At 48.7% G+C, this 19,694-nt stretch overlaps 13 non-coding genes across 13 annotated transcripts; 4 read left to right on the plus strand and 9 right to left on the minus strand.

The window, feature by feature from the left end:
- Window positions 1-2,427: 2,427 nt before the first annotated feature.
- trnak-cuu (transfer RNA lysine (anticodon CUU)) lies at window positions 2,428-2,500 on the minus strand. The gene has a single exon. It is a non-coding gene; the product is annotated as a tRNA-Lys (tRNA).
- An 821-nt stretch (window positions 2,501-3,321) lies between these two features.
- On the minus strand, window positions 3,322-3,393 carry trnam-cau (transfer RNA methionine (anticodon CAU)). The gene has a single exon. It is a non-coding gene; the product is annotated as a tRNA-Met (tRNA).
- A 279-nt stretch (window positions 3,394-3,672) lies between these two features.
- trnal-cag (transfer RNA leucine (anticodon CAG)) lies at window positions 3,673-3,755 on the plus strand. The gene has a single exon. It is a non-coding gene; the product is annotated as a tRNA-Leu (tRNA).
- Window positions 3,756-6,543: 2,788 nt separating this feature from the next.
- Window positions 6,544-6,616, minus strand: trnak-cuu (transfer RNA lysine (anticodon CUU)). The gene has a single exon. It is a non-coding gene; the product is annotated as a tRNA-Lys (tRNA).
- Window positions 6,617-7,437: 821 nt separating this feature from the next.
- trnam-cau (transfer RNA methionine (anticodon CAU)) lies at window positions 7,438-7,509 on the minus strand. The gene has a single exon. It is a non-coding gene; the product is annotated as a tRNA-Met (tRNA).
- Window positions 7,510-7,788: 279 nt separating this feature from the next.
- trnal-cag (transfer RNA leucine (anticodon CAG)) lies at window positions 7,789-7,871 on the plus strand. Its single transcript has one exon. It is a non-coding gene; the product is annotated as a tRNA-Leu (tRNA).
- A 2,788-nt stretch (window positions 7,872-10,659) lies between these two features.
- Window positions 10,660-10,732, minus strand: trnak-cuu (transfer RNA lysine (anticodon CUU)). Its single transcript has one exon. It is a non-coding gene; the product is annotated as a tRNA-Lys (tRNA).
- Window positions 10,733-11,553: 821 nt separating this feature from the next.
- Window positions 11,554-11,625, minus strand: trnam-cau (transfer RNA methionine (anticodon CAU)). Its single transcript has one exon. It is a non-coding gene; the product is annotated as a tRNA-Met (tRNA).
- A 279-nt stretch (window positions 11,626-11,904) lies between these two features.
- Window positions 11,905-11,987, plus strand: trnal-cag (transfer RNA leucine (anticodon CAG)). Its single transcript has one exon. It is a non-coding gene; the product is annotated as a tRNA-Leu (tRNA).
- A 2,788-nt stretch (window positions 11,988-14,775) lies between these two features.
- On the minus strand, window positions 14,776-14,848 carry trnak-cuu (transfer RNA lysine (anticodon CUU)). The gene has a single exon. It is a non-coding gene; the product is annotated as a tRNA-Lys (tRNA).
- An 821-nt stretch (window positions 14,849-15,669) lies between these two features.
- trnam-cau (transfer RNA methionine (anticodon CAU)) lies at window positions 15,670-15,741 on the minus strand. The gene has a single exon. It is a non-coding gene; the product is annotated as a tRNA-Met (tRNA).
- Window positions 15,742-16,020: 279 nt separating this feature from the next.
- On the plus strand, window positions 16,021-16,103 carry trnal-cag (transfer RNA leucine (anticodon CAG)). The gene has a single exon. It is a non-coding gene; the product is annotated as a tRNA-Leu (tRNA).
- A 2,788-nt stretch (window positions 16,104-18,891) lies between these two features.
- On the minus strand, window positions 18,892-18,964 carry trnak-cuu (transfer RNA lysine (anticodon CUU)). The gene has a single exon. It is a non-coding gene; the product is annotated as a tRNA-Lys (tRNA).
- Window positions 18,965-19,694: the final 730 nt, after the last annotated feature.

Here is a 19,694-nt window from a genome sequence, read left to right on the forward strand (position 1 = left end):
AGCAATCCATCCCTGGTCTCCCACGTGACAGGCGGGGATACGCACCACTATACTAACGAGGAGCGCTTGCTTGGCGCTTGAAGACACTTCGTCTTGCGGCTACTACTGTTTCCGGTTTCGTCTTTTCTTTTCATTCCTCCCAGAGGAGCGCATGAAAACGTTTCCATCTGCGCCATCCTCACCCCTCCAATGCTATGGTCCCTGCTCCTCCTGGTGCACTGCAAACACTCATTCAGCCGGTTCTTTCAGTTTGAATAATTAGGTCTTCAAAGGCTGGAAGTAGGGCGCAAGACATGCCAATGCCAAAAGCGTGGCTGTGTGCTTCCAGCTGTGAAATGTCACTGGTGGATGTTGAAGACATTACTTCCAAGGCAGCAGGTCCAAGCGATTTAGCGTTTGTACAAGAAGCAGGAAGAGAGAAACGGCACTCTGCCTTTTTCTGGGCAGGCCGAAGCGACAGGAGAAGGGCGCCGTAGTGGGCAGGATTCGAGCCGACGCGGGGAGACCCCAATGGCTTTCTAGCCCATCGCCTTAACCGCTCGGACACGACTACAGGGAGCGCCGCCGCCGCCGGCTTGCAATCATTTAACACGGAGGGCGAGGCGGCGGCGGTAACCTTTTTCAATGTCGCTCTCCGCTTCCCCCCAAAAAAAGCCAAATGACATGCTAGCACTCGGACACCCTTCAGAAGACTGAAGGGTGGCTTAAAGCTGGAAGGATTAGGTCTCCCCGTTCCGACGCGACAATCGAACTTCCTTAGGCAGAGAGAAAGCAACATCGAGGAGCGTCAACAAGACTTTAGAAGCTGCGCCACACGCCACTTTCAGTCGCAGTCACAGCAGTTTTAAAGGCAGGAATCGCCTTTGCGAACGCCATGAGAAACAGAACGCAAGCTCAGGTCCTGCGGTTTAACAAACAGCCACGGCTTTCATGCGACTGGACATTTCTTTTCTGGAGCGAATTCACTTTCAACTTCAAGAAATTCACACAACTTGCGAAATACGAAATACAAATCTGGCTCATCGCTGCACAAGAAATACCGCCGGCTGGCAAGAAAATGACAACGGTGTTTTTCCTTAACGAAAAACTTCCCATGGAGAAAAACAACGGCTGTGCGTCTCTGTCGGCTTGATTCAGTTTAATGCAAGTATTCATTCTCCTCCTGGAAAATACAGCTTGCGAAAGATGAAATACAATTCTTGGCTTTTCTGGGTGAGTGCAGAAGAAATCCTGCCGGCTGGCAGAAGAATTCCAGCCTTTTTTACTCTTTAACCAGAAACTTGCGAATGATACAAAGCAAGCGGGGTGCGTTTCTGTGCAGCTGTTAACTGAACAGCTGCTGCTTCAAGCCCACCCAGGGCTCATTCCGATTTCAACATCATGCCCCCTGAAGGTAGACTGGATTTCTTTGCGAAGCATTCACCTTTTGGACGTTTCAGGAAAGGTGCGTGTCGATGCCAGACTTGAAAAGCTTTCCATACAAAGAAACAACATAGTGCTTTTGATTGATGGGAAACGGCAAGAGCGGTTTGAGCAGCTCCGGCCTCTCAACCGCTTTACAATGTGATCGGCACCTCGGTAGCCAGTTTAGAAGGCTGAAAAGGATGCTGGAAGCACAGCGACGTTCTAAAACCAGCGCTTGAAAAGCATCTGCATACATAAAATGTCCATTTCCCCAAAGCTGAATCTGCATCTTCAGAAGATTGTCAGCTATACGTTTTCGTTCTTTGTTTCCATTTTTTACGACAAGCTTTCGAGAAATGAACTGTCTATTGTGATGAAGGCTGCATTAGAAATTGTGCATCTAGCTTAGTTCAATGAAATCGGGAGGTGCACCTGTCTCAAGCGGATGGCTCTTTGCAGGCACACTACGGAAACCTGCGGGCGCAAGTTGGGAGAAGTGACTCTTGCAGAGTGTTGAGCTTCGAGAAGAGGGCTCCGCTCAGGAAGATATTTCCACATGTTGAAGAGTCGCTTTTCGCCCTTTCTTTCCCACATTTTTCCAGTGCGGTTATTGATCGCGTTCAAAATGTTTTCCCAACGTACGTGTTACCTGCAAAATCACAGTGAAACTGTTATGCCGAAAAGATTCCTAATAGTTATTGTATTAGAATAGCTCTCCAATTTCTTAGCCTTCGTACACGCAATGTTTAAGGAAACACTAGAGTAAATGAAACTGTAAATAGACAGGAGCTCTTCTTAGTTTTCATACAAGTTATGATGGCTGCAGCTCCTATCTGCGTCCGGGTGACCGGAGCCAAGGGATTATCTGCGGAACCTTTGATTTATCTCTCGGGCAAGGAGCTAGATACGCCCTTTTCATCTCGGTTTGATCACACCTGTGCATTAAAACGCAGTGCTCGGTACCATCGAGGTGTAAGAGGTTCAAGGATGAGCGGGAAACTTTGTTAATAAGGAGACGGGCACCGCCCAACGTGGGGCTCGAACCCACGACCCTGAGATTAAGAGTCTCATGCTCTACCGACTGAGCTAGCCGGGCGCCGGTGGAGCTGGTGGTTAACTTGTCCCTGTTGACGGCAATTTGACAAGGTATACTTCCTGGCTTTTCATCATGTGCTGACCGGATTCGAGAGTAGCACACCCTGTTCTTTGTTGATTACTGTACCTCCAGCAGCGCAAATGTCAGTAATCATTGAAATGTACGACCTACAATCTCCTCAGCATGCCCGCGTGGACTCCTCAGTGATCATCCTTCTACGTTCTGCTGTAGTTTTCATGCAAGTGAAAACCGTGCTCCAAATAACAGCGGCACAGTTGTATCCTGCGGTAAGCATTCTTCTAATTCCATCGTTTTGCTCCAGGTAAAAGGTAGCGCATCATAGTGTTGATATTCCAAGGTTTCAGAGTCCGTATTGGATGGCTTGGATGCAGACATCGCTCAGAGCTCCCAGTATGATTTTCCCGAGTTCAGTTTTGCAGTGTTTTAGTGCTTTACTACTTCCAGTGGGCCTTTGAATGCTCTGCTAAGTAGAGACGTGACATAATTACTAATGCGACCGAGTGTGCTGGCTGTTCCTGGTTCGTAATGATTAACGCGAGAAATCAATATAGACATAACTGCTTCGATTTCGAGGTTCAGTTGAAGCTTTCAAAGAAACTATCAAAGACCTCAGAACAACCGAAGACACATTTGGTCATCTCCGTATTGGTGAAGATTAAAGAGTCCCGCAAGTGTCAAGCTTGCACAAACACACACGAGAGAGAAACTCAGGACAGAATTTAAAGAAAGGGAGATGCAGACTATTTGAAGGCACTTTGCTAACCCAATGGCATGCTTAGGAATCGTGCATAGGACACATGTAGCAGAGGATGGTTTCGATCCATCGACCTCTGGGTTATGGGCCCAGCACGCTTCCGCTGCGCCACTCTGCTGACGGCCTCTCTGCGTGTGGCGCACAACTGCTCTTTTTATTTCCTACATAAGTGATGAAAGAGTTGAAAGTTTCAACGACAAACGCAGACGTCACTTTGAGCGCTTGGTGTTGTAGCACAAATCATCACATGCTGCTCTACACTGGATTATAAAAGCCGACACATTTTCCAAACATTTTAATGCTGGAGTCACACTGTAGTATTAATAACAGTGCGATACTCGAGGAGCGCAGTGGGATCGCGGTGGCTCATCAGACCGCCCCGGGACAGGGGGCCCGCGTCAGGATGGCCGAGCGGTCTAAGGCGCTGCGTTCAGGTCGCAGTCTCCCCTGGAGGCGTGGGTTCGAATCCCACTCCTGACAAAAAGCTTGCTCAGTGCCGTCTCCAGTCGGGTGCAAATGGGTGAAGCAGCCTGACGCAGGGAACGTGCGCCGATAGGCGTAGGTGTATCCCCTGCCTCTTCCGATTTAGCTCGTGCTCCATAGGATGGAAGCGGATGCTCTGGCTTTTTGACTCGAATATAACCTGATCACAACAGATGGCCGTGCAGCCCAGTGCTGGTTTAAGAATGCCTCGTGTCTTCAGGCCCCTATTCCTTCAGGTTACCCCTTTGGAATAGTCGTCCGAAAAAGACGGGAAAGGAAAAGCATGTAAGCTCCCACACACTGCGTTAGCATTAGCGGTTGGAATCTGATGGGAGAAAAGCAACCTGGCTCGCCGTCAAGCAATCCATCCCTGGTCTCCCACGTGACAGGCGGGGATACGCACCACTATACTAACGAGGAGCGCTTGCTTGGCGCTTGAAGACACTTCGTCTTGCGGCTACTACTGTTTCCGGTTTCGTCTTTTCTTTTCATTCCTCCCAGAGGAGCGCATGAAAACGTTTCCATCTGCGCCATCCTCACCCCTCCAATGCTATGGTCCCTGCTCCTCCTGGTGCACTGCAAACACTCATTCAGCCGGTTCTTTCAGTTTGAATAATTAGGTCTTCAAAGGCTGGAAGTAGGGCGCAAGACATGCCAATGCCAAAAGCGTGGCTGTGTGCTTCCAGCTGTGAAATGTCACTGGTGGATGTTGAAGACATTACTTCCAAGGCAGCAGGTCCAAGCGATTTAGCGTTTGTACAAGAAGCAGGAAGAGAGAAACGGCACTCTGCCTTTTTCTGGGCAGGCCGAAGCGACAGGAGAAGGGCGCCGTAGTGGGCAGGATTCGAGCCGACGCGGGGAGACCCCAATGGCTTTCTAGCCCATCGCCTTAACCGCTCGGACACGACTACAGGGAGCGCCGCCGCCGCCGGCTTGCAATCATTTAACACGGAGGGCGAGGCGGCGGCGGTAACCTTTTTCAATGTCGCTCTCCGCTTCCCCCCAAAAAAAGCCAAATGACATGCTAGCACTCGGACACCCTTCAGAAGACTGAAGGGTGGCTTAAAGCTGGAAGGATTAGGTCTCCCCGTTCCGACGCGACAATCGAACTTCCTTAGGCAGAGAGAAAGCAACATCGAGGAGCGTCAACAAGACTTTAGAAGCTGCGCCACACGCCACTTTCAGTCGCAGTCACAGCAGTTTTAAAGGCAGGAATCGCCTTTGCGAACGCCATGAGAAACAGAACGCAAGCTCAGGTCCTGCGGTTTAACAAACAGCCACGGCTTTCATGCGACTGGACATTTCTTTTCTGGAGCGAATTCACTTTCAACTTCAAGAAATTCACACAACTTGCGAAATACGAAATACAAATCTGGCTCATCGCTGCACAAGAAATACCGCCGGCTGGCAAGAAAATGACAACGGTGTTTTTCCTTAACGAAAAACTTCCCATGGAGAAAAACAACGGCTGTGCGTCTCTGTCGGCTTGATTCAGTTTAATGCAAGTATTCATTCTCCTCCTGGAAAATACAGCTTGCGAAAGATGAAATACAATTCTTGGCTTTTCTGGGTGAGTGCAGAAGAAATCCTGCCGGCTGGCAGAAGAATTCCAGCCTTTTTTACTCTTTAACCAGAAACTTGCGAATGATACAAAGCAAGCGGGGTGCGTTTCTGTGCAGCTGTTAACTGAACAGCTGCTGCTTCAAGCCCACCCAGGGCTCATTCCGATTTCAACATCATGCCCCCTGAAGGTAGACTGGATTTCTTTGCGAAGCATTCACCTTTTGGACGTTTCAGGAAAGGTGCGTGTCGATGCCAGACTTGAAAAGCTTTCCATACAAAGAAACAACATAGTGCTTTTGATTGATGGGAAACGGCAAGAGCGGTTTGAGCAGCTCCGGCCTCTCAACCGCTTTACAATGTGATCGGCACCTCGGTAGCCAGTTTAGAAGGCTGAAAAGGATGCTGGAAGCACAGCGACGTTCTAAAACCAGCGCTTGAAAAGCATCTGCATACATAAAATGTCCATTTCCCCAAAGCTGAATCTGCATCTTCAGAAGATTGTCAGCTATACGTTTTCGTTCTTTGTTTCCTTTTTTTACGACAAGCTTTCGAGAAATGAACTGTCTATTGTGATGAAGGCTGCATTAGAAATTGTGCATCTAGCTTAGTTCAATGAAATCGGGAGGTGCACCTGTCTCAAGCGGATGGCTCTTTGCAGGCACACTACGGAAACCTGCGGGCGCAAGTTGGGAGAAGTGACTCTTGCAGAGTGTTGAGCTTCGAGAAGAGGGCTCCGCTCAGGAAGATATTTCCACATGTTGAAGAGTCGCTTTTCGCCCTTTCTTTCCCACATTTTTCCAGTGCGGTTATTGATCGCGTTCAAAATGTTTTCCCAACGTACGTGTTACCTGCAAAATCACAGTGAAACTGTTATGCCGAAAAGATTCCTAATAGTTATTGTATTAGAATAGCTCTCCAATTTCTTAGCCTTCGTACACGCAATGTTTAAGGAAACGCTAGAGTAAATGAAACTGTAAATAGACAGGAGCTCTTCTTAGTTTTCATACAAGTTATGATGGCTGCAGCTCCTATCTGCGTCCGGGTGACCGGAGCCAAGGGATTATCTGCGGAACCTTTGATTTATCTCTCGGGCAAGGAGCTAGATACGCCCTTTTCATCTCGGTTTGATCACACCTGTGCATTAAAACGCAGTGCTCGGTACCATCGAGGTGTAAGAGGTTCAAGGATGAGCGGGAAACTTTGTTAATAAGGAGACGGGCACCGCCCAACGTGGGGCTCGAACCCACGACCCTGAGATTAAGAGTCTCATGCTCTACCGACTGAGCTAGCCGGGCGCCGGTGGAGCTGGTGGTTAACTTGTCCCTGTTGACGGCAATTTGACAAGGTATACTTCCTGGCTTTTCATCATGTGCTGACCGGATTCGAGAGTAGCACACCCTGTTCTTTGTTGATTACTGTACCTCCAGCAGCGCAAATGTCAGTAATCATTGAAATGTACGACCTACAATCTCCTCAGCATGCCCGCGTGGACTCCTCAGTGATCATCCTTCTACGTTCTGCTGTAGTTTTCATGCAAGTGAAAACCGTGCTCCAAATAACAGCGGCACAGTTGTATCCTGCGGTAAGCATTCTTCTAATTCCATCGTTTTGCTCCAGGTAAAAGGTAGCGCATCATAGTGTTGATATTCCAAGGTTTCAGAGTCCGTATTGGATGGCTTGGATGCAGACATCGCTCAGAGCTCCCAGTATGATTTTCCCGAGTTCAGTTTTGCAGTGTTTTAGTGCTTTACTACTTCCAGTGGGCCTTTGAATGCTCTGCTAAGTAGAGACGTGACATAATTACTAATGCGACCGAGTGTGCTGGCTGTTCCTGGTTCGTAATGATTAACGCGAGAAATCAATATAGACATAACTGCTTCGATTTCGAGGTTCAGTTGAAGCTTTCAAAGAAACTATCAAAGACCTCAGAACAACCGAAGACACATTTGGTCATCTCCGTATTGGTGAAGATTAAAGAGTCCCGCAAGTGTCAAGCTTGCACAAACACACACGAGAGAGAAACTCAGGACAGAATTTAAAGAAAGGGAGATGCAGACTATTTGAAGGCACTTTGCTAACCCAATGGCATGCTTAGGAATCGTGCATAGGACACATGTAGCAGAGGATGGTTTCGATCCATCGACCTCTGGGTTATGGGCCCAGCACGCTTCCGCTGCGCCACTCTGCTGACGGCCTCTCTGCGTGTGGCGCACAACTGCTCTTTTTATTTCCTACATAAGTGATGAAAGAGTTGAAAGTTTCAACGACAAACGCAGACGTCACTTTGAGCGCTTGGTGTTGTAGCACAAATCATCACATGCTGCTCTACACTGGATTATAAAAGCCGACACATTTTCCAAACATTTTAATGCTGGAGTCACACTGTAGTATTAATAACAGTGCGATACTCGAGGAGCGCAGTGGGATCGCGGTGGCTCATCAGACCGCCCCGGGACAGGGGGCCCGCGTCAGGATGGCCGAGCGGTCTAAGGCGCTGCGTTCAGGTCGCAGTCTCCCCTGGAGGCGTGGGTTCGAATCCCACTCCTGACAAAAAGCTTGCTCAGTGCCGTCTCCAGTCGGGTGCAAATGGGTGAAGCAGCCTGACGCAGGGAACGTGCGCCGATAGGCGTAGGTGTATCCCCTGCCTCTTCCGATTTAGCTCGTGCTCCATAGGATGGAAGCGGATGCTCTGGCTTTTTGACTCGAATATAACCTGATCACAACAGATGGCCGTGCAGCCCAGTGCTGGTTTAAGAATGCCTCGTGTCTTCAGGCCCCTATTCCTTCAGGTTACCCCTTTGGAATAGTCGTCCGAAAAAGACGGGAAAGGAAAAGCATGTAAGCTCCCACACACTGCGTTAGCATTAGCGGTTGGAATCTGATGGGAGAAAAGCAACCTGGCTCGCCGTCAAGCAATCCATCCCTGGTCTCCCACGTGACAGGCGGGGATACGCACCACTATACTAACGAGGAGCGCTTGCTTGGCGCTTGAAGACACTTCGTCTTGCGGCTACTACTGTTTCCGGTTTCGTCTTTTCTTTTCATTCCTCCCAGAGGAGCGCATGAAAACGTTTCCATCTGCGCCATCCTCACCCCTCCAATGCTATGGTCCCTGCTCCTCCTGGTGCACTGCAAACACTCATTCAGCCGGTTCTTTCAGTTTGAATAATTAGGTCTTCAAAGGCTGGAAGTAGGGCGCAAGACATGCCAATGCCAAAAGCGTGGCTGTGTGCTTCCAGCTGTGAAATGTCACTGGTGGATGTTGAAGACATTACTTCCAAGGCAGCAGGTCCAAGCGATTTAGCGTTTGTACAAGAAGCAGGAAGAGAGAAACGGCACTCTGCCTTTTTCTGGGCAGGCCGAAGCGACAGGAGAAGGGCGCCGTAGTGGGCAGGATTCGAGCCGACGCGGGGAGACCCCAATGGCTTTCTAGCCCATCGCCTTAACCGCTCGGACACGACTACAGGGAGCGCCGCCGCCGCCGGCTTGCAATCATTTAACACGGAGGGCGAGGCGGCGGCGGTAACCTTTTTCAATGTCGCTCTCCGCTTCCCCCCAAAAAAAGCCAAATGACATGCTAGCACTCGGACACCCTTCAGAAGACTGAAGGGTGGCTTAAAGCTGGAAGGATTAGGTCTCCCCGTTCCGACGCGACAATCGAACTTCCTTAGGCAGAGAGAAAGCAACATCGAGGAGCGTCAACAAGACTTTAGAAGCTGCGCCACACGCCACTTTCAGTCGCAGTCACAGCAGTTTTAAAGGCAGGAATCGCCTTTGCGAACGCCATGAGAAACAGAACGCAAGCTCAGGTCCTGCGGTTTAACAAACAGCCACGGCTTTCATGCGACTGGACATTTCTTTTCTGGAGCGAATTCACTTTCAACTTCAAGAAATTCACACAACTTGCGAAATACGAAATACAAATCTGGCTCATCGCTGCACAAGAAATACCGCCGGCTGGCAAGAAAATGACAACGGTGTTTTTCCTTAACGAAAAACTTCCCATGGAGAAAAACAACGGCTGTGCGTCTCTGTCGGCTTGATTCAGTTTAATGCAAGTATTCATTCTCCTCCTGGAAAATACAGCTTGCGAAAGATGAAATACAATTCTTGGCTTTTCTGGGTGAGTGCAGAAGAAATCCTGCCGGCTGGCAGAAGAATTCCAGCCTTTTTTACTCTTTAACCAGAAACTTGCGAATGATACAAAGCAAGCGGGGTGCGTTTCTGTGCAGCTGTTAACTGAACAGCTGCTGCTTCAAGCCCACCCAGGGCTCATTCCGATTTCAACATCATGCCCCCTGAAGGTAGACTGGATTTCTTTGCGAAGCATTCACCTTTTGGACGTTTCAGGAAAGGTGCGTGTCGATGCCAGACTTGAAAAGCTTTCCATACAAAGAAACAACATAGTGCTTTTGATTGATGGGAAACGGCAAGAGCGGTTTGAGCAGCTCCGGCCTCTCAACCGCTTTACAATGTGATCGGCACCTCGGTAGCCAGTTTAGAAGGCTGAAAAGGATGCTGGAAGCACAGCGACGTTCTAAAACCAGCGCTTGAAAAGCATCTGCATACATAAAATGTCCATTTCCCCAAAGCTGAATCTGCATCTTCAGAAGATTGTCAGCTATACGTTTTCGTTCTTTGTTTCCATTTTTTACGACAAGCTTTCGAGAAATGAACTGTCTATTGTGATGAAGGCTGCATTAGAAATTGTGCATCTAGCTTAGTTCAATGAAATCGGGAGGTGCACCTGTCTCAAGCGGATGGCTCTTTGCAGGCACACTACGGAAACCTGCGGGCGCAAGTTGGGAGAAGTGACTCTTGCAGAGTGTTGAGCTTCGAGAAGAGGGCTCCGCTCAGGAAGATATTTCCACATGTTGAAGAGTCGCTTTTCGCCCTTTCTTTCCCACATTTTTCCAGTGCGGTTATTGATCGCGTTCAAAATGTTTTCCCAACGTACGTGTTACCTGCAAAATCACAGTGAAACTGTTATGCCGAAAAGATTCCTAATAGTTATTGTATTAGAATAGCTCTCCAATTTCTTAGCCTTCGTACACGCAATGTTTAAGGAAACACTAGAGTAAATGAAACTGTAAATAGACAGGAGCTCTTCTTAGTTTTCATACAAGTTATGATGGCTGCAGCTCCTATCTGCGTCCGGGTGACCGGAGCCAAGGGATTATCTGCGGAACCTTTGATTTATCTCTCGGGCAAGGAGCTAGATACGCCCTTTTCATCTCGGTTTGATCACACCTGTGCATTAAAACGCAGTGCTCGGTACCATCGAGGTGTAAGAGGTTCAAGGATGAGCGGGAAACTTTGTTAATAAGGAGACGGGCACCGCCCAACGTGGGGCTCGAACCCACGACCCTGAGATTAAGAGTCTCATGCTCTACCGACTGAGCTAGCCGGGCGCCGGTGGAGCTGGTGGTTAACTTGTCCCTGTTGACGGCAATTTGACAAGGTATACTTCCTGGCTTTTCATCATGTGCTGACCGGATTCGAGAGTAGCACACCCTGTTCTTTGTTGATTACTGTACCTCCAGCAGCGCAAATGTCAGTAATCATTGAAATGTACGACCTACAATCTCCTCAGCATGCCCGCGTGGACTCCTCAGTGATCATCCTTCTACGTTCTGCTGTAGTTTTCATGCAAGTGAAAACCGTGCTCCAAATAACAGCGGCACAGTTGTATCCTGCGGTAAGCATTCTTCTAATTCCATCGTTTTGCTCCAGGTAAAAGGTAGCGCATCATAGTGTTGATATTCCAAGGTTTCAGAGTCCGTATTGGATGGCTTGGATGCAGACATCGCTCAGAGCTCCCAGTATGATTTTCCCGAGTTCAGTTTTGCAGTGTTTTAGTGCTTTACTACTTCCAGTGGGCCTTTGAATGCTCTGCTAAGTAGAGACGTGACATAATTACTAATGCGACCGAGTGTGCTGGCTGTTCCTGGTTCGTAATGATTAACGCGAGAAATCAATATAGACATAACTGCTTCGATTTCGAGGTTCAGTTGAAGCTTTCAAAGAAACTATCAAAGACCTCAGAACAACCGAAGACACATTTGGTCATCTCCGTATTGGTGAAGATTAAAGAGTCCCGCAAGTGTCAAGCTTGCACAAACACACACGAGAGAGAAACTCAGGACAGAATTTAAAGAAAGGGAGATGCAGACTATTTGAAGGCACTTTGCTAACCCAATGGCATGCTTAGGAATCGTGCATAGGACACATGTAGCAGAGGATGGTTTCGATCCATCGACCTCTGGGTTATGGGCCCAGCACGCTTCCGCTGCGCCACTCTGCTGACGGCCTCTCTGCGTGTGGCGCACAACTGCTCTTTTTATTTCCTACATAAGTGATGAAAGAGTTGAAAGTTTCAACGACAAACGCAGACGTCACTTTGAGCGCTTGGTGTTGTAGCACAAATCATCACATGCTGCTCTACACTGGATTATAAAAGCCGACACATTTTCCAAACATTTTAATGCTGGAGTCACACTGTAGTATTAATAACAGTGCGATACTCGAGGAGCGCAGTGGGATCGCGGTGGCTCATCAGACCGCCCCGGGACAGGGGGCCCGCGTCAGGATGGCCGAGCGGTCTAAGGCGCTGCGTTCAGGTCGCAGTCTCCCCTGGAGGCGTGGGTTCGAATCCCACTCCTGACAAAAAGCTTGCTCAGTGCCGTCTCCAGTCGGGTGCAAATGGGTGAAGCAGCCTGACGCAGGGAACGTGCGCCGATAGGCGTAGGTGTATCCCCTGCCTCTTCCGATTTAGCTCGTGCTCCATAGGATGGAAGCGGATGCTCTGGCTTTTTGACTCGAATATAACCTGATCACAACAGATGGCCGTGCAGCCCAGTGCTGGTTTAAGAATGCCTCGTGTCTTCAGGCCCCTATTCCTTCAGGTTACCCCTTTGGAATAGTCGTCCGAAAAAGACGGGAAAGGAAAAGCATGTAAGCTCCCACACACTGCGTTAGCATTAGCGGTTGGAATCTGATGGGAGAAAAGCAACCTGGCTCGCCGTCAAGCAATCCATCCCTGGTCTCCCACGTGACAGGCGGGGATACGCACCACTATACTAACGAGGAGCGCTTGCTTGGCGCTTGAAGACACTTCGTCTTGCGGCTACTACTGTTTCCGGTTTCGTCTTTTCTTTTCATTCCTCCCAGAGGAGCGCATGAAAACGTTTCCATCTGCGCCATCCTCACCCCTCCAATGCTATGGTCCCTGCTCCTCCTGGTGCACTGCAAACACTCATTCAGCCGGTTCTTTCAGTTTGAATAATTAGGTCTTCAAAGGCTGGAAGTAGGGCGCAAGACATGCCAATGCCAAAAGCGTGGCTGTGTGCTTCCAGCTGTGAAATGTCACTGGTGGATGTTGAAGACATTACTTCCAAGGCAGCAGGTCCAAGCGATTTAGCGTTTGTACAAGAAGCAGGAAGAGAGAAACGGCACTCTGCCTTTTTCTGGGCAGGCCGAAGCGACAGGAGAAGGGCGCCGTAGTGGGCAGGATTCGAGCCGACGCGGGGAGACCCCAATGGCTTTCTAGCCCATCGCCTTAACCGCTCGGACACGACTACAGGGAGCGCCGCCGCCGCCGGCTTGCAATCATTTAACACGGAGGGCGAGGCGGCGGCGGTAACCTTTTTCAATGTCGCTCTCCGCTTCCCCCCAAAAAAAGCCAAATGACATGCTAGCACTCGGACACCCTTCAGAAGACTGAAGGGTGGCTTAAAGCTGGAAGGATTAGGTCTCCCCGTTCCGACGCGACAATCGAACTTCCTTAGGCAGAGAGAAAGCAACATCGAGGAGCGTCAACAAGACTTTAGAAGCTGCGCCACACGCCACTTTCAGTCGCAGTCACAGCAGTTTTAAAGGCAGGAATCGCCTTTGCGAACGCCATGAGAAACAGAACGCAAGCTCAGGTCCTGCGGTTTAACAAACAGCCACGGCTTTCATGCGACTGGACATTTCTTTTCTGGAGCGAATTCACTTTCAACTTCAAGAAATTCACACAACTTGCGAAATACGAAATACAAATCTGGCTCATCGCTGCACAAGAAATACCGCCGGCTGGCAAGAAAATGACAACGGTGTTTTTCCTTAACGAAAAACTTCCCATGGAGAAAAACAACGGCTGTGCGTCTCTGTCGGCTTGATTCAGTTTAATGCAAGTATTCATTCTCCTCCTGGAAAATACAGCTTGCGAAAGATGAAATACAATTCTTGGCTTTTCTGGGTGAGTGCAGAAGAAATCCTGCCGGCTGGCAGAAGAATTCCAGCCTTTTTTACTCTTTAACCAGAAACTTGCGAATGATACAAAGCAAGCGGGGTGCGTTTCTGTGCAGCTGTTAACTGAACAGCTGCTGCTTCAAGCCCACCCAGGGCTCATTCCGATTTCAACATCATGCCCCCTGAAGGTAGACTGGATTTCTTTGCGAAGCATTCACCTTTTGGACGTTTCAGGAAAGGTGCGTGTCGATGCCAGACTTGAAAAGCTTTCCATACAAAGAAACAACATAGTGCTTTTGATTGATGGGAAACGGCAAGAGCGGTTTGAGCAGCTCCGGCCTCTCAACCGCTTTACAATGTGATCGGCACCTCGGTAGCCAGTTTAGAAGGCTGAAAAGGATGCTGGAAGCACAGCGACGTTCTAAAACCAGCGCTTGAAAAGCATCTGCATACATAAAATGTCCATTTCCCCAAAGCTGAATCTGCATCTTCAGAAGATTGTCAGCTATACGTTTTCGTTCTTTGTTTCCTTTTTTTACGACAAGCTTTCGAGAAATGAACTGTCTATTGTGATGAAGGCTGCATTAGAAATTGTGCATCTAGCTTAGTTCAATGAAATCGGGAGGTGCACCTGTCTCAAGCGGATGGCTCTTTGCAGGCACACTACGGAAACCTGCGGGCGCAAGTTGGGAGAAGTGACTCTTGCAGAGTGTTGAGCTTCGAGAAGAGGGCTCCGCTCAGGAAGATATTTCCACATGTTGAAGAGTCGCTTTTCGCCCTTTCTTTCCCACATTTTTCCAGTGCGGTTATTGATCGCGTTCAAAATGTTTTCCCAACGTACGTGTTACCTGCAAAATCACAGTGAAACTGTTATGCCGAAAAGATTCCTAATAGTTATTGTATTAGAATAGCTCTCCAATTTCTTAGCCTTCGTACACGCAATGTTTAAGGAAACGCTAGAGTAAATGAAACTGTAAATAGACAGGAGCTCTTCTTAGTTTTCATACAAGTTATGATGGCTGCAGCTCCTATCTGCGTCCGGGTGACCGGAGCCAAGGGATTATCTGCGGAACCTTTGATTTATCTCTCGGGCAAGGAGCTAGATACGCCCTTTTCATCTCGGTTTGATCACACCTGTGCATTAAAACGCAGTGCTCGGTACCATCGAGGTGTAAGAGGTTCAAGGATGAGCGGGAAACTTTGTTAATAAGGAGACGGGCACCGCCCAACGTGGGGCTCGAACCCACGACCCTGAGATTAAGAGTCTCATGCTCTACCGACTGAGCTAGCCGGGCGCCGGTGGAGCTGGTGGTTAACTTGTCCCTGTTGACGGCAATTTGACAAGGTATACTTCCTGGCTTTTCATCATGTGCTGACCGGATTCGAGAGTAGCACACCCTGTTCTTTGTTGATTACTGTACCTCCAGCAGCGCAAATGTCAGTAATCATTGAAATGTACGACCTACAATCTCCTCAGCATGCCCGCGTGGACTCCTCAGTGATCATCCTTCTACGTTCTGCTGTAGTTTTCATGCAAGTGAAAACCGTGCTCCAAATAACAGCGGCACAGTTGTATCCTGCGGTAAGCATTCTTCTAATTCCATCGTTTTGCTCCAGGTAAAAGGTAGCGCATCATAGTGTTGATATTCCAAGGTTTCAGAGTCCGTATTGGATGGCTTGGATGCAGACATCGCTCAGAGCTCCCAGTATGATTTTCCCGAGTTCAGTTTTGCAGTGTTTTAGTGCTTTACTACTTCCAGTGGGCCTTTGAATGCTCTGCTAAGTAGAGACGTGACATAATTACTAATGCGACCGAGTGTGCTGGCTGTTCCTGGTTCGTAATGATTAACGCGAGAAATCAATATAGACATAACTGCTTCGATTTCGAGGTTCAGTTGAAGCTTTCAAAGAAACTATCAAAGACCTCAGAACAACCGAAGACACATTTGGTCATCTCCGTATTGGTGAAGATTAAAGAGTCCCGCAAGTGTCAAGCTTGCACAAACACACACGAGAGAGAAACTCAGGACAGAATTTAAAGAAAGGGAGATGCAGACTATTTGAAGGCACTTTGCTAACCCAATGGCATGCTTAGGAATCGTGCATAGGACACATGTAGCAGAGGATGGTTTCGATCCATCGACCTCTGGGTTATGGGCCCAGCACGCTTCCGCTGCGCCACTCTGCTGACGGCCTCTCTGCGTGTGGCGCACAACTGCTCTTTTTATTTCCTACATAAGTGATGAAAGAGTTGAAAGTTTCAACGACAAACGCAGACGTCACTTTGAGCGCTTGGTGTTGTAGCACAAATCATCACATGCTGCTCTACACTGGATTATAAAAGCCGACACATTTTCCAAACATTTTAATGCTGGAGTCACACTGTAGTATTAATAACAGTGCGATACTCGAGGAGCGCAGTGGGATCGCGGTGGCTCATCAGACCGCCCCGGGACAGGGGGCCCGCGTCAGGATGGCCGAGCGGTCTAAGGCGCTGCGTTCAGGTCGCAGTCTCCCCTGGAGGCGTGGGTTCGAATCCCACTCCTGACAAAAAGCTTGCTCAGTGCCGTCTCCAGTCGGGTGCAAATGGGTGAAGCAGCCTGACGCAGGGAACGTGCGCCGATAGGCGTAGGTGTATCCCCTGCCTCTTCCGATTTAGCTCGTGCTCCATAGGATGGAAGCGGATGCTCTGGCTTTTTGACTCGAATATAACCTGATCACAACAGATGGCCGTGCAGCCCAGTGCTGGTTTAAGAATGCCTCGTGTCTTCAGGCCCCTATTCCTTCAGGTTACCCCTTTGGAATAGTCGTCCGAAAAAGACGGGAAAGGAAAAGCATGTAAGCTCCCACACACTGCGTTAGCATTAGCGGTTGGAATCTGATGGGAGAAAAGCAACCTGGCTCGCCGTCAAGCAATCCATCCCTGGTCTCCCACGTGACAGGCGGGGATACGCACCACTATACTAACGAGGAGCGCTTGCTTGGCGCTTGAAGACACTTCGTCTTGCGGCTACTACTGTTTCCGGTTTCGTCTTTTCTTTTCATTCCTCCCAGAGGAGCGCATGAAAACGTTTCCATCTGCGCCATCCTCACCCCTCCAATGCTATGGTCCCTGCTCCTCCTGGTGCACTGCAAACACTCATTCAGCCGGTTCTTTCAGTTTGAATAATTAGGTCTTCAAAGGCTGGAAGTAGGGCGCAAGACATGCCAATGCCAAAAGCGTGGCTGTGTGCTTCCAGCTGTGAAATGTCACTGGTGGATGTTGAAGACATTACTTCCAAGGCAGCAGGTCCAAGCGATTTAGCGTTTGTACAAGAAGCAGGAAGAGAGAAACGGCACTCTGCCTTTTTCTGGGCAGGCCGAAGCGACAGGAGAAGGGCGCCGTAGTGGGCAGGATTCGAGCCGACGCGGGGAGACCCCAATGGCTTTCTAGCCCATCGCCTTAACCGCTCGGACACGACTACAGGGAGCGCCGCCGCCGCCGGCTTGCAATCATTTAACACGGAGGGCGAGGCGGCGGCGGTAACCTTTTTCAATGTCGCTCTCCGCTTTCCCCCAAAAAAAGCCAAATGACATGCTAGCACTCGGACACCCTTCAGAAGACTGAAGGGTGGCTTAAAGCTGGAAGGATTAGGTCTCCCCGTTCCGACGCGACAATCGAACTTCCTTAGGCAGAGAGAAAGCAACATCGAGGAGCGTCAACAAGACTTTAGAAGCTGCGCCACACGCCACTTTCAGTCGCAGTCACAGCAGTTTTAAAGGCAGGAATCGCTTTTGCGAACGCCATGAGAAACAGAACGCAAGCTCAGGTCCTGCGGTTTAACAAACAGCCACGGCTTTCATGCGACTGGACATTTCTTTTCTGGAGCGAATTCACTTTCAACTTCAAGAAATTCACACAACTTGCGAAATACGAAATACAAATCTGGCTCATCGCTGCACAAGAAATACCGCCGGCTGGCAAGAAAATGACAACGGTGTTTTTCCTTAACGAAAAACTTCCCATGGAGAAAAACAACGGCTGTGCGTCTCTGTCGGCTTGATTCAGTTTAATGCAAGTATTCATTCTCCTCCTGGAAAATACAGCTTGCGAAAGATGAAATACAATTCTTGGCTTTTCTGGGTGAGTGCAGAAGAAATCCTGCCGGCTGGCAGAAGAATTCCAGCCTTTTTTACTCTTTAACCAGAAACTTGCGAATGATACAAAGCAAGCGGGGTGCGTTTCTGTGCAGCTGTTAACTGAACAGCTGCTGCTTCAAGCCCACCCAGGGCTCATTCCGATTTCAACATCATGCCCCCTGAAGGTAGACTGGATTTCTTTGCGAAGCATTCACCTTTTGGACGTTTCAGGAAAGGTGCGTGTCGATGCCAGACTTGAAAAGCTTTCCATACAAAGAAACAACATAGTGCTTTTGATTGATGGGAAACGGCAAGAGCGGTTTGAGCAGCTCCGGCCTCTCAACCGCTTTACAATGTGATCGGCACCTCGGTAGCCAGTTTAGAAGGCTGAAAAGGATGCTGGAAGCACAGCGACGTTCTAAAACCAGCGCTTGAAAAGCATCTGCATACATAAAATGTCCATTTCCCCAAAGCTGAATCTGCATCTTCAGAAGATTGTCAGCTATACGTTTTCGTTCTTTGTTTCCTTTTTTTACGACAAGCTTTCGAGAAATGAACTGTCTATTGTGATGAAGGCTGCATTAGAAATTGTGCATCTAGCTTAGTTCAATGAAATCGGGAGGTGCACCTGTCTCAAGCGGATGGCTCTTTGCAGGCACACTACGGAAACCTGCGGGCGCAAGTTGGGAGAAGTGACTCTTGCAGAGTGTTGAGCTTCGAGAAGAGGGCTCCGCTCAGGAAGATATTTCCACATGTTGAAGAGTCGCTTTTCGCCCTTTCTTTCCCACATTTTTCCAGTGCGGTTATTGATCGCGTTCAAAATGTTTTCCCAACGTACGTGTTACCTGCAAAATCACAGTGAAACTGTTATGCCGAAAAGATTCCTAATAGTTATTGTATTAGAATAGCTCTCCAATTTCTTAGCCTTCGTACACGCAATGTTTAAGGAAACGCTAGAGTAAATGAAACTGTAAATAGACAGGAGCTCTTCTTAGTTTTCATACAAGTTATGATGGCTGCAGCTCCTATCTGCGTCCGGGTGACCGGAGCCAAGGGATTATCTGCGGAACCTTTGATTTATCTCTCGGGCAAGGAGCTAGATACGCCCTTTTCATCTCGGTTTGATCACACCTGTGCATTAAAACGCAGTGCTCGGTACCATCGAGGTGTAAGAGGTTCAAGGATGAGCGGGAAACTTTGTTAATAAGGAGACGGGCACCGCCCAACGTGGGGCTCGAACCCACGACCCTGAGATTAAGAGTCTCATGCTCTACCGACTGAGCTAGCCGGGCGCCGGTGGAGCTGGTGGTTAACTTGTCCCTGTTGACGGCAATTTGACAAGGTATACTTCCTGGCTTTTCATCATGTGCTGACCGGATTCGAGAGTAGCACACCCTGTTCTTTGTTGATTACTGTACCTCCAGCAGCGCAAATGTCAGTAATCATTGAAATGTACGACCTACAATCTCCTCAGCATGCCCGCGTGGACTCCTCAGTGATCATCCTTCTACGTTCTGCTGTAGTTTTCATGCAAGTGAAAACCGTGCTCCAAATAACAGCGGCACAGTTGTATCCTGCGGTAAGCATTCTTCTAATTCCATCGTTTTGCTCCAGGTAAAAGGTAGCGCATCATAGTGTTGATATTCCAAGGTTTCAGAGTCCGTATTGGATGGCTTGGATGCAGACATCGCTCAGAGCTCCCAGTATGATTTTCCCGAGTTCAGTTTTGCAGTGTTTTAGTGCTTTACTACTTCCAGTGGGCCTTTGAATGCTCTGCTAAGTAGAGACGTGACATAATTACTAATGCGACCGAGTGTGCTGGCTGTTCCTGGTTCGTAATGATTAACGCGAGAAATCAATATAGACATAACTGCTTCGATTTCGAGGTTCAGTTGAAGCTTTCAAAGAAACTATCAAAGACCTCAGAACAACCGAAGACACATTTGGTCATCTCCGTATTGGTGAAGATTAAAGAGTCCCGCAAGTGTCAAGCTTGCACAAACACACACGAGAGAGAAACTC

This window comes from Lepisosteus oculatus, unplaced genomic scaffold, assembly GCF_040954835.1.
Source record: "Lepisosteus oculatus isolate fLepOcu1 unplaced genomic scaffold, fLepOcu1.hap2 HAP2_SCAFFOLD_95, whole genome shotgun sequence".
In the NCBI taxonomy this organism is placed as follows: Eukaryota; Metazoa; Chordata; class Actinopteri; order Semionotiformes; family Lepisosteidae; genus Lepisosteus; species Lepisosteus oculatus.